Source organism: Elephantulus edwardii, unplaced genomic scaffold (genome assembly GCF_000299155.1).
Source record: "Elephantulus edwardii isolate Elephantulus edwardi_28Jun2011 unplaced genomic scaffold, EleEdw1.0 scaffold00223, whole genome shotgun sequence".
In the NCBI taxonomy this organism is placed as follows: Eukaryota; Metazoa; Chordata; class Mammalia; order Macroscelidea; family Macroscelididae; genus Elephantulus; species Elephantulus edwardii.
The window spans coordinates 192220-204116 of record NW_006399973.1 but is presented as its reverse complement, the minus strand read 5'-3'; positions in this window follow the sequence as shown (position 1 = coordinate 204116).

Genomic DNA, 11897 nt, shown 5'->3' with positions numbered 1-11897 from the left:
CGTCTATGACTTGATGGCACTTAACAACAACAATAACAATAATAAGTTACACCCATAAAGTCCTTTTACTGTATATAGTTTTTCTGATGAGCAACTCATATTTGCTACAATGGACTAAGCAATGTTTAACTGTATTTCACTTTAGGATTCACTCTTTGAGTTGAATAATCTTACGAGTGTTGATAAATTAATATAATATATCCATTATCATAATATTTTATAACACAGCTTCACTATCTTGAAAAATGCCTTTTGCTCCATTTTATTATATTTCTTCTCTCTCTCTAAACTCCTGGAAACCATTGAGTTCTCATTATATAAAGAATTTTGCCTCTGAGTAGCAAATTACTCCAACTTACTGAGGATCAATGATGATAATTTGAGGACTGGGTGTACTTTGTTTAGGCCATGACCTTTTCAGTCACTTGCTATGCATCTGAGGTCTGGACAACAAATAAGGATGACTGAAGAAAAATGGATGCTTTTGAACTGTGGAATTGAAGAAAAGTACTGAACATCCCATGGACTTCCAGGAGAACAAACAGCTCTATCTTGGAGAAAGTGAAGCCAGTGTGTTTCTTGGAGGCAAGGATGGTGAAGCTTTGTCTAGCGTAATTTAGGCATGTGCTACATGAGGCTATTCCCTGGAGAAGAATTGTGTTTATAAGGTGGGGGGATGGTAAGGAGAGGAAGATCTCAACTAGGTAGATAGACACAGTGACTGCAGAAATGGGCTCAAATGTGTCAGAGATTGTGAAATTGACACAGATAAGACAGGGTTCAGATCTGTTGTTCATAGAATAGCTATCTGTGGTAGTTGACTTGACAGCACCTAGCAGCAACATTACAAAACTAATTCAAACACAAATTGGAATGATGCAAGCTTTGTCAAACACATTAATGAAAGTTTTCACCATCCTATTTTGCTTTCCATTCTTAGGTATGTTGGTATTCTAGCTGAAAGCTTTCGTAATTTGGGGTTAGGAAAATAAAACGATGGACAAATTTTACATTCAAAGTCTTAGTTATATGAGAGAAAGCTCATTTTACAAATAAATGTTACTCTCTGACCATATTATTCCTGTTCAGAGTTTACAACTGAATGAATTTACAAAGAGAAGAGAAATCTTCTAAAGCAAAGTAACAGAGAAGATCTGCTTGCAATTACTTTATTCAGTTAAGGAGAACTTTTCCTACCAGCTAAATACAAAACATCCCAGTTTTATGTAATCTACAGATTTTACTCCAATCCACAAAAACTGTAATCAATTTCTAAAACTCTGATCACTGAATAGATATGCACAGCACAAGCTGGTAATACAGGACATATGGTTTGGCCATGTTGATGTCTGAACTCTTTTTAATTTTGCATTTGAAATCCTATCAGGTATTTTTGATGCAGACACTGAATATAATTAACTTGCCATGGCTCTTAGTTGCAATTACTGTTGAATCAGATAAATTTGTCTGTGGGATGACAAGAAAAGGAAGCATTAACATATTTTGAGTCCCCTGGTCAAAGCCCCAGGAAATTATTACAGAGCAATACAGAGGAAAAAATGTCTTAAAAAAATCTGATGGCCTTCTTTGGGGGAAAACAGCACAACCTTGCAGATTAGAGTAGAGAAATGTGTAGCTAGAACAGATATGAGATAGTAAAACCAACTCTTTCATGTAATACATGGGGAAGTGGACCCTCACAGGTTAAATGGCTGCTTCTAAATACACAGGCAATTAATGACAAGTTCATGATTAGCACGATGTTTTTCTTGTTATAAACCCTATGCTTTTCCCTACCCAATTTATTAGATCACTAATCATATCCATTATGACTTAGATTTGTATATTCAAAGTTTTTGCCTTACATCTGTCAAGAGATTAGCAGAAGGTAAAAAGATATAAATGACAAAGCTGAATTCCCCTTGAGAAATGGAAGGGCCTCTCTGGAGAGGCTTGGAAGCTGGGACAAGGCAGATTCTTTTCTACAGCCTCACAAATGGGATATTCAGAACTTCCTATGTTATCACAGGAAGGTCTGTGCTTCCCTCCTTATAGCCTGCATGGTATGAACTTCCACATAGAGATACACTGCCATTGAAGATCCTAGTCTCAAACAAACACTGTAATGAGAAATCATTGAACCTTCAAAATAGTACCTAAGAGCAAATGTTGGAGTCCCTGAAGTGGGGGTTAGGGTTACAAGTTCCCTCCAGATTCTCACACTTGATATCTAGAATTACTTCCTTCTCATATATGTACTGAACATCTATTACTTACCAGATATTTTAGTAGAACATGGAACCAATTTTGATTAATAGATTGCCTCCTCTCACATATAAAAAGCAAATCTTGATGTATAATGTGCTCCACTTAAAGGTTAACTGTTGTGATTGTGTGCCATTGAGTCATTTGCAACTCATAGCGATCCTATGTACAACAGCTCTGAAGTGTACTCTGTTCTGAGTCAGTCTTACTGATTCCAACACGCCTACCCCCATTTCCCCAGATACTGTATCAATCTGTCCCATTCGGGGTCTTCCTTCCAAGCATGATGTCCTTTTCAAAGGACTGATCCCTCTTGATCCCATGCCCAAAGTAGGTGAGATGGAACTTGAAAATCCTAGCCTCCAAGGAGAAATTGGTTGTACCTTTTCCAAGACAGACCTATTTGTTTCCTTGGTGGTCCTGGTATGTTCAAGACTCCAGCAGCACAACATAAAGGAATCAATACTTCTGTCATCCTTAGTCATTGTCCAGGTCCCTGATGCACAGCAAGTTATTGCAAAGACCATGGACTGGATCAGGCACACTTAAGTCTCCAGACTTACATCATTGCTTCTCAGTATCTGAAGAGGTCCCTGAGAGCAGATTTTCCTGTTCAATTTGTCTTTTGATTTCCTGACTGCTGGTACCAAGAGTGTTGATTGTGGAGCCAAGGAAGCTATAATTGTTAATAATATCGGTCTCTTCTCCATCCATCATGCTGCTGCCCAATTGTCCCAGTGGTGAGAGTCTTTGTCGCCTTAATGTTGAGCTTCAATCCATATTGAAGACTAGGGTCCTTGGCCTGCTGCAAGAACTTCAAGTCCTCCTCAGTTTGAGCAAGCAAGTTTGTGTCATCTGCATAATGTATGTTGTTGATGAATCTTCCTCCAATCCTGAAGCCACATTCTTCCTCATAAAGTCCAGTCTCCCAAATGATCTGTTCTGCATATAAATTTCAAAGGTATGGAGACAGGGTGCATCCCTAACATACTTCTTTCCCAAGAAAGGAGATTGGCAAATGATTCTTTGTGCTTGCCAGTTTATTTCCTGGTGAATGTGGCAGCTGGGGAGGAGGATCTTTATTTCTTAGCCTAAATAGCAAATATATTATACAGAGAACCAAAAAAGCTATATTTTAGTCTCATTTGCCCAACTTCTCAATTTCTATCCCAAAAATACATACTAGTTGTTTGCTATGAGTGGACGTGTAAACAGAATCATTGACTAAAACTATTGAACAGATTTTAGCTGATAACTATCTAGATAGCATATTTCCTTTATCAAAAATTCTTACAGAAACAAAACATATTCTTGGTAAAATACTAAAAAAATAGAATTTTATATCCAGTGTACCTCATGTTTTCCTAATAGAGCTCATACTGCAGACCAGGAAATTGAAGATTTATCAGAATTTAGTGGCTTAGGCAATGCTGATTCACTCATATCTTGTGCTGCAAGGCCCACCTTGGTATTCAAATGTGTCTTGTTTCCTTATTGATACCTTTTCTACTTTTATCAGCATTTTTACTGAAAACAGGTTATACATTTAATAGGATCTTATAAGTGTGATCTATTTAAATAAGACCCTCTAGTCTACATGCCGGCAGAAAATTGTTATAAGATTACACTATTTTAATTTATGTTATGCTCATAGCAGTTTTATACTATGCATATCATTATTATTAACATTTTCATTTTATAGATAAGAAAATTAAGGGATAAAAGAAATACAAGATATCTTAGGTCATGTTGTATATTTTCCTTCTTTTTATGTCCTCATTTTTTTTTGAGTGCTGCAATTTGCATACAAATGTGGCTTGGATATTTTTACATTTTGCACTTTGGAGAGGTTCTTGTCCATGGATTTTCCCAGTGTAACACATCTCTTAATTTTTTGACAGCTGTTGCTTTAGGTGATTGTGGGTTCTCATGGTAAAATGAACTTGTTGACAACTTCAATCTTTTCTCCATCTATTATGATATTACCCCTTGGTCCAGTGACTTTTGTTTTGTTGTGGTTACTGTGACACTATGCCAAATATAGTGTTTGGTGGAACTCCCTGAGGCTTGGAAGCAGTGGTATCCGCTTCCGAAATAGCTTGCCTCTGGAAACTCTATGAACTTGGAGAAATGATGAGTTATACAAGTGTTCAGGTCTTCCGTACATAGGTTTGCTATGAGTCATCTACAACTCAATGACAACAACAATAATCCGTATTTAAGATTTTAGTCTTTGATCTTCTATAGCAAGTGCTTTGTATCCTCTTCACTTTCAGCAAGCAAAATTGGGCCAACTGTGCAATACAAGTTATTAATGAGTCTTCCTTGAATCAAAATATTAAGAGATTTTTTTATTACCTCTTTTCCTTTTGAGTCATGTCACATCTGCCACTGAAGGCCCATCATTGACTGAAAGCTTTACACTTCCTAAGTCATTAGGTAGTTGCTATGTTGAGGAGGTAGAACATTCCAGTTATATTGAGTGTCTTCCAACCTGAGAGTATTGTATTCCAGTTCTATATCTAACTATGTGTCACTACTACACAAAGGGTTTTCTTGATGTCATCGTTTTAGAAGTGGAAGGCCAGTCCTGCTTCCTACCTAGTCTATCTTAGTCTAGAAGCTTTTCTGAAACCTGCCCAGCTTGAATGATGCTGTTGATATTTGAAATTACAGTGAAAAATCTTTCAATGTTTCAGTGACACATTACCAAAGTACAATGTCCCGTCAAACAAGTAGTAGAATTTTCTCTCTCTGTCTTCTCTATCTCTGCCTCTCTGTTTTTCTATTTTCTCCTTTGTGCCCAATATATTGTTGGCACAGAGCAAATGTTCAGTTAGCATTCATTGAAATAATGAATTTCTAATGAGTAGGTACATTATTCTAGTATTTTGTTATATACTGGTTTGTTAGAAATTCAGGGCAGAATTTCCTTTACGTAATTATATATAAATGTATCTGAGCCCTATGCACTGCTTTATGCTTTGCTTGTTTAACTCTGGAAGGACAGTAGTACATGACAGACTCAAAGTCTTCTACTTTCTAATACATTCCACATTAATGGCAGATGAGATATAAGAAAGGGACACGGTTTATACTGTGGCTAAGCAAAACATTGTTATTTTAGTTATTATGTGTTGTTGAATAAGAATCAACTTATAACTGACCCTACAGTAGTGTTTCAGAAGGTGTAAATTGCTTGCAAGGACATTGACCATCTTCCTCCTGGGGAGTCACAGGAAGATTTGAACCCTTTGCCTTTGGTTTCAATTCCTTGTCAGTAAGCCACCAGAGCTCAGAGAAAGCATTATTTGACACAATTCTAAATCCTGTGCCCTAAAAAGAAGAAACATAGGAACCAACTTGAGATGGGAAGGAACAATTAAACCCACGAAAACATTTTCTTTCAGATTTTCTGGCATATAAAGTTGGCTAGCTTCTTTGTTTTTATGAAGAGTTCAGGAATATAGGAACTCTCTTTTCCCACCTTCCATTCTCCAGTCTCCTAAAATTCCCTCTTAAACCTGTTCATTCCAAATGTGCAACTAAAGTGTGCCAAGGCAAATATGAGCTTTGGATTAGCATTTGAACTTGTGGACACTCCTTTGGCCAGTGTTGATAAGGTTGTACAGCTGTGTTCTCCCAGCACAATAGGCACTGTGGTGAATTAGGCCATGAGTTGGTATTTAGACAAATTGGGCAGTATTTTCTAAACTTTCTGTGCCATATGTCGAGACAAGAATGGGATAATGAGTGCATGTGCAGAGGCAGCAGCACTAGACCTCAACAAAAATAACACTTTCAAACCAGCAAAACTGCAAACACATGAAAGGCAAACATTTCTATACTGAATTTTACCATCTTCACCCCCATCGGTTCAACTATAATAGAAAGAATAGCTATTCTCATTATTATTGTAGCAATCCTTCCTTTGCCTGTTATTAAGAAACAATAAGTTCTAGTAAAATATATTTTCAGCAAAATGAGTCTTTCCATTTTAAACATCAATGAAGATCTTTTTAATTTTTTTAAATGACTTACTGACTTCTCTATCTTTATAAACATAGTCTCTGATAAAAAAAAAAGCTAATGGACCTTAGCATTGTTTTATCATCTTAATGACTGTCATTAATACTCAGTATAGAGATATAGTGATATATTTACTATATGATTTTTATGTTTACAGTTTATTGTTAACTTAGGAGGTTGAAAAATCTGAGCCCAGTTCTACCAAAATTATCTGTAGTTTCTGATCCTCTAACTTATGGCATATAAAGTTTTTATTAGATATCATCACATTTTCAATGTATTCCTAAAGAATATTCATTGAAAACACTATATGATAGTTACTAGTTAGTAATAGCATTTCACTGGAAATAACAGTGAGGGTGCACAGAAAACTCTGTCAGAAAGGTTATGGGTCATTGGAGACAATTATCAATGAAATAAGTAGTTACATAAATAAATGATCAACATTACGCTAGCAGAAACTCAAGTAAGAAATAAATCTTCGATCTCACTGTTATCAAGTTGGTTGTGCCTCACAGTGAACCTCCATTGGGTTTTGGAGACTGTAACCCACCATGAGAGTAGTAGAACCTCCTATAAAAAGTATAGAGGGGAACAATTATCAGAAAAAATGGCACTTCATATCAAGCTTCAAAAATGAATAGTGACTAGCTAGGAAAAAAAAAAGGAAGAATGGTCAATCCAGACCAAAGAAAAGATAAGAGTTGTGTTTGAGTCAAGAAAAAGAAAAAGTGAAAAATGAACGAGCACGGGCAATCATGAGAGGAGGCGGAGGTTAAGAAGGAAAGGGATCCTGTAGCTAGAGTCTAGAGAGTAGCCTACAGACTCAGTGTGGAATGGATGGGTGTATTGAGAGATGAAGTTTCTGAAGGAGATAAGGCCTACATCTAATACACCCATAGAAAAACCATGGTGTATTTATGTATATGCCAGGAGCAATGGGAGACCACTGGAAGCTTGTGTACAAGGGCCAACACAGTCTGATCTGTATTTTAGGAGCACATTCTAGCTTCTCAGTAGAAAATACATTGGAGACCGATTAATTGACTCTATAAATTCACATGAAAGCTAAAGGAGAATTGGTAAGAATAATGCTAATTTATTGTCTTCAGATGCCATTGAGTTAACTTCAGCTCACCATGACCCTATATACAACAGAACAACTGACTCTGAACCATCCTGAATCTCAGAAAAGTAAAAATATGGTAAAGGATGTAGAACTGAAAGTGTTGCTGTTTTATTAAACGTGGTCTAAAGGACAAGTAAGAAGAGTCAAGGAAGGCTATTCTTTCTGTCTTATGAAGCAGCATAGAGCCTTAGTTCATAATAGCATCTTGGTAACTACAAGACCAAAAGTTAAAGGAATTTGTATAGAAATTAGAATTAAAATGCACTGGGATTAAATTGAAAATGTGAGTTTATATTTTAATTGAGTTTCTAATTTTTTTTTCCTTTATGTGAACCATTCACACAATCAATTTCTTCATATAGTCTTTTTAATTGAGAATTTTATTTTAAAGTTTCATAAAAATAATTTCCTAATATGTATTGCCAAATTAAAACAGCCTTAGAGGCAGGAATGGAATCCACTTCTGAAATAGCTTACCTCCAGAAACTATGAACTAGGAGAAACAATAAAAGTTATACAAGTGTTCAGGTCTTTTGTTTATAGGGTCGCTATGAGTCATCTACTATTCACTGTCACTTAACAATAATACATGTATTAAATTTTCTCAAAAAGAAGCACAGTCTGCAGGAGGTTGATTTAAATGTTATATAACTGAGATACAAACATATTGAAGATAAACAGCTTTGTATACAAGACTATACCAGGGAAAAGACAACATTTCTGAGAGAAAATTTTATAAATTTTAAAACTGTTTCTGTAGATTTTCTGAAAAATCTATACACAACATAATAGGACAAGAAAAAAAAATGCTTTTGTACCTTTGTGTGAGAAGGGAAATAGTAGTACTGAGTGAAGTCACAAGATCTTAGAGTTTTATCATCTCACCTTAGCAATAATAGCAAAGTTCAACAGAGCAGCAAACAAATTGGTGAGGTTGTGGGGAAATCGGGATCCTTATTCACTGCTGATGGGAGTGTAAAATGGTACAACCACTATGGAAAGTAGTTTGATGCTTTCTCAAAAAGTTGGAAATAGAAATACCATTTGACCCAGCAAATCCACTACTAGGAAACCAGAGATGCCACCCAAAAAAGATATATACACACTATGTTTATTGCTGCGTTATTCACAATAGCAGAGAGATGAAAGCAAGTCATCAACGAATGGGTAGAACTATAAAGCACTGAAAAACAAGCAACTCATAAAATACTACACAACATAGGTGACCCAAGAGGACATTATGCTTACTGAAATATCTCAAAAGGACAAATATGGCATACTGCCACTGTTTCAAAACAGGACTGACATGAGGTTTGGGGGAAAACTAAGAGAAGAAGGGATACATAATGAACACTGGATTGGGATATATGAGGAAAATAACTGTTTAAAAGGGATATATGATTACACATTATTTATAAGACAAAAATCCAGAATAAGAGCTATAGCCAAAGTGGACTAGGGGAGGGGTGAGGATGAGGGAGGAAATTATGCGACAATGAATTTTTTTTAAGTGAACTGGTGGTTGAGGGTTGAGAGGAAAAGAATCAATAATGAATAAATGAAAAATATTTTTTTAAAAAAACTCAGGGTTTAATCCTAGAAAGCTTTTGTTTTTAATTTTTGCCCATCATGGCATCTGATATAAGTAATAAAATATCTCAACCAGTTTCTACATTTATAAAATAGAGAATAACTTTGAGATTAACCTTTAACAATGATATGTAGCCTGCTATCTAGTACTTAAACCATTCAATGATTATTGAATGTTGTTATATGATGTTAAGTTGCCTGTTACTCATAGCAACCCTCTGTATAATTGCTCTGAACCATGCCCTATCCTTAGCCAGTCTGACTGTCTCTGACACATGCGCCCTCATTACCCCAGTCACACTTTTTATAAAAAATCAAATTGAATTTTTAGAAATTGTTTGACTCGTGTACATTTTTATTCCTGCTCACTCCCTCTACCCACCGAACTCTTCGACCCCATGATTTCCGCCTCCCCACCCGCAGCCCCTATGGCCCCGCCACTTCCGTCTTTGTATGTCCATATATATTTTTAAAATTGTTGTTATGTGCTGTCAAGTAGGAACTGACTAATAGTTAATACTCCGGAGGGTTTTCAGAGGCTGTAAATCACATGAAAAGAGAATACTCATCTTTCTCTCAGGAACATATGGTGGATTTGAACTGTGAGCCTTGGGGCTGAAAGCACAACTCCTTATCACTGTTGTTGTGTACTGTCAGGTCAGAACCAACCTATAGCTGACTCTCTAGTGGCCTTTTAGTGGCAGTAAACCCCACAAAAAAGAGATTGCCTATTTTGTCCTGTGGAACAGCCAGTGCATTTGAACTTCATACCTTTGAGATTGCACAGTTTCTTACCATTAGGCCATCAGAACTTATGGTAGCACTCATACTTCCTTAAAACTTTAGGTACTAATAACTTCTTAGTTTAAGGCATTGGAACCCTTGTAATGACTCTTACCAAGTGCCTTCTAACTTTCACAAAGAAAATAAACAAAACTCTTCCTTAGGGGTGGAAACTTCTCCAAACTAACAAAAGCCAAAAAATAGATTTATTTTGGAAAGTTTTCTCAGCAATTCATCAGTCTATTGTTTCTGGGGTTTGAGTTTGATTTGGTTTGAATTATGGCAGTATAAAACAAATACTGTAAACAAATAGCAGAGATACTCTTAAATTTGTGAGCTGAGAAGGAAAAGTACACTCTGTGCTGGATTTCTAAATATCCAGCGAGTTTCCAGATAGAGTTTCTAAAAACCAGAACTCTTCTAATTGTCCCTGTGTAAAAACAAGCCAGGGATAGAATATCTTACAGCTAGTGCTTTCTGACTAATGACTGAATAATGAACCATTGAAAATTCTAATATAAACAAACTGTTGTGGCCTATAAGAATCTATATAGTCACAATATCTCTTAAGGAAATTTAATTAAAAAACAAAATCACCACCAAAATCTAGGTGGACATCTTGACTGAGAAAGTCAGAAGGTATGGTAGTGCTAATCAGATTTGGACCTTTCATTAGTTTGACTGAGGCTACAGAATGAATTATTAGAAAAGTTCATGGAGCTTTCTTTTGCTTGCACAAAATTTTGCTGTTTACAAAGGTCAATTTACATGGTCACATTTGAGCTTGAGGTTGAGTCACCTATCCACACATAGAAAGTTCTCCTTGTATGGCTAACTTTAGCTCTTATTAACACCTACTCTATGCTAGTAATTTTGTAATAACCTTTTTATTTCTTCATGGTCTTTGACCAGATGACTATGGCCTTGGGCTCCAGAACATCAGAAATGATGAAGATGGTGCAGGGTTCAGATCCGTTGTTCATTGGATTGCTATGAGCCACACTTGCCTCAATGATATCTACCTAGCAACAACAACTTCATGCTAAATATGTAAAAATTGCTCCCCCATACAGTCCCTTATTTCCTCCACTTGAAACCATTCCCATTTTACAAGTAGGATAATGGATGTTGATACAATATACTGAAGTAACCTACCTATCTCATATATCTTAGGCAGTAGTATTATCCAGGAAACCCTGGTCACCTAGTGGTAAGAAGCCACATTTCAATCCTGAAAGGATGTGCTGCTGCTCCATGGGAGAAGGATGGACAGTCTCCTTCTGTGGAATTTACTACCCCTGAACACCCACTATGAACCACAGCTATGGGTTGGTTGTGATTTGATAGCACACAAGAAAAACACAGTACTTACTAGGCAACAGATAAGATTATATCCTGGATAAGATTCACCTTCGTACCTACACTGATTTGAGTAAATATGACAGGAGGATCCATGCCTTTGAGTTGGGGTGCTGGAGAAGAGTATTGAACATACCACAGACTTCTGAGAGAACACAGAGTTCTGCCCTGGAGAGAGTAAAACTATGTTGCTCTTTGGAAGAAAGGGTTTTGAAACTCCAGCTCACACGCTTTGGGCATGTTGCCAAGATCGACTGGTCTTTGGAAAAAGACTTTATGCTTCTGAAGGTAGAGGGTTAGCACAGGAGAGTAAAACCCTAGAAGAAACAGATTGGCACAGTGATTGTAGCAATGGGAACAGATGTGTCAGAGATGGTGAGATTGGCTCATGCAGGACAACATTTAAAGTCATCATTCATAAGGTTGCTATGAGTCATAGTAGGCTTGACAGCGCATAACACCAACCACAAAGGTACTTACTAAAACAGATTGCAATATTTTGTAATCATTTCTGCTAAAAATTGATAATTTCTTACCAGCCAATTACTGCTACAGTAATATTTTTCTGACAACATGTTGTTGTTGTTATGTGCCATCGAGTCGTTTCCGACTCATAGCGACCCTATGCACAACAGCTCTAAACCCTGCCCTATCCTGCGCCAACGGCACCGCCTCCAACACACCCATCCCCATTACCCCCGTCACCGAATCAATCCATCTCATAGAGGGTCTTCCCCTCCTG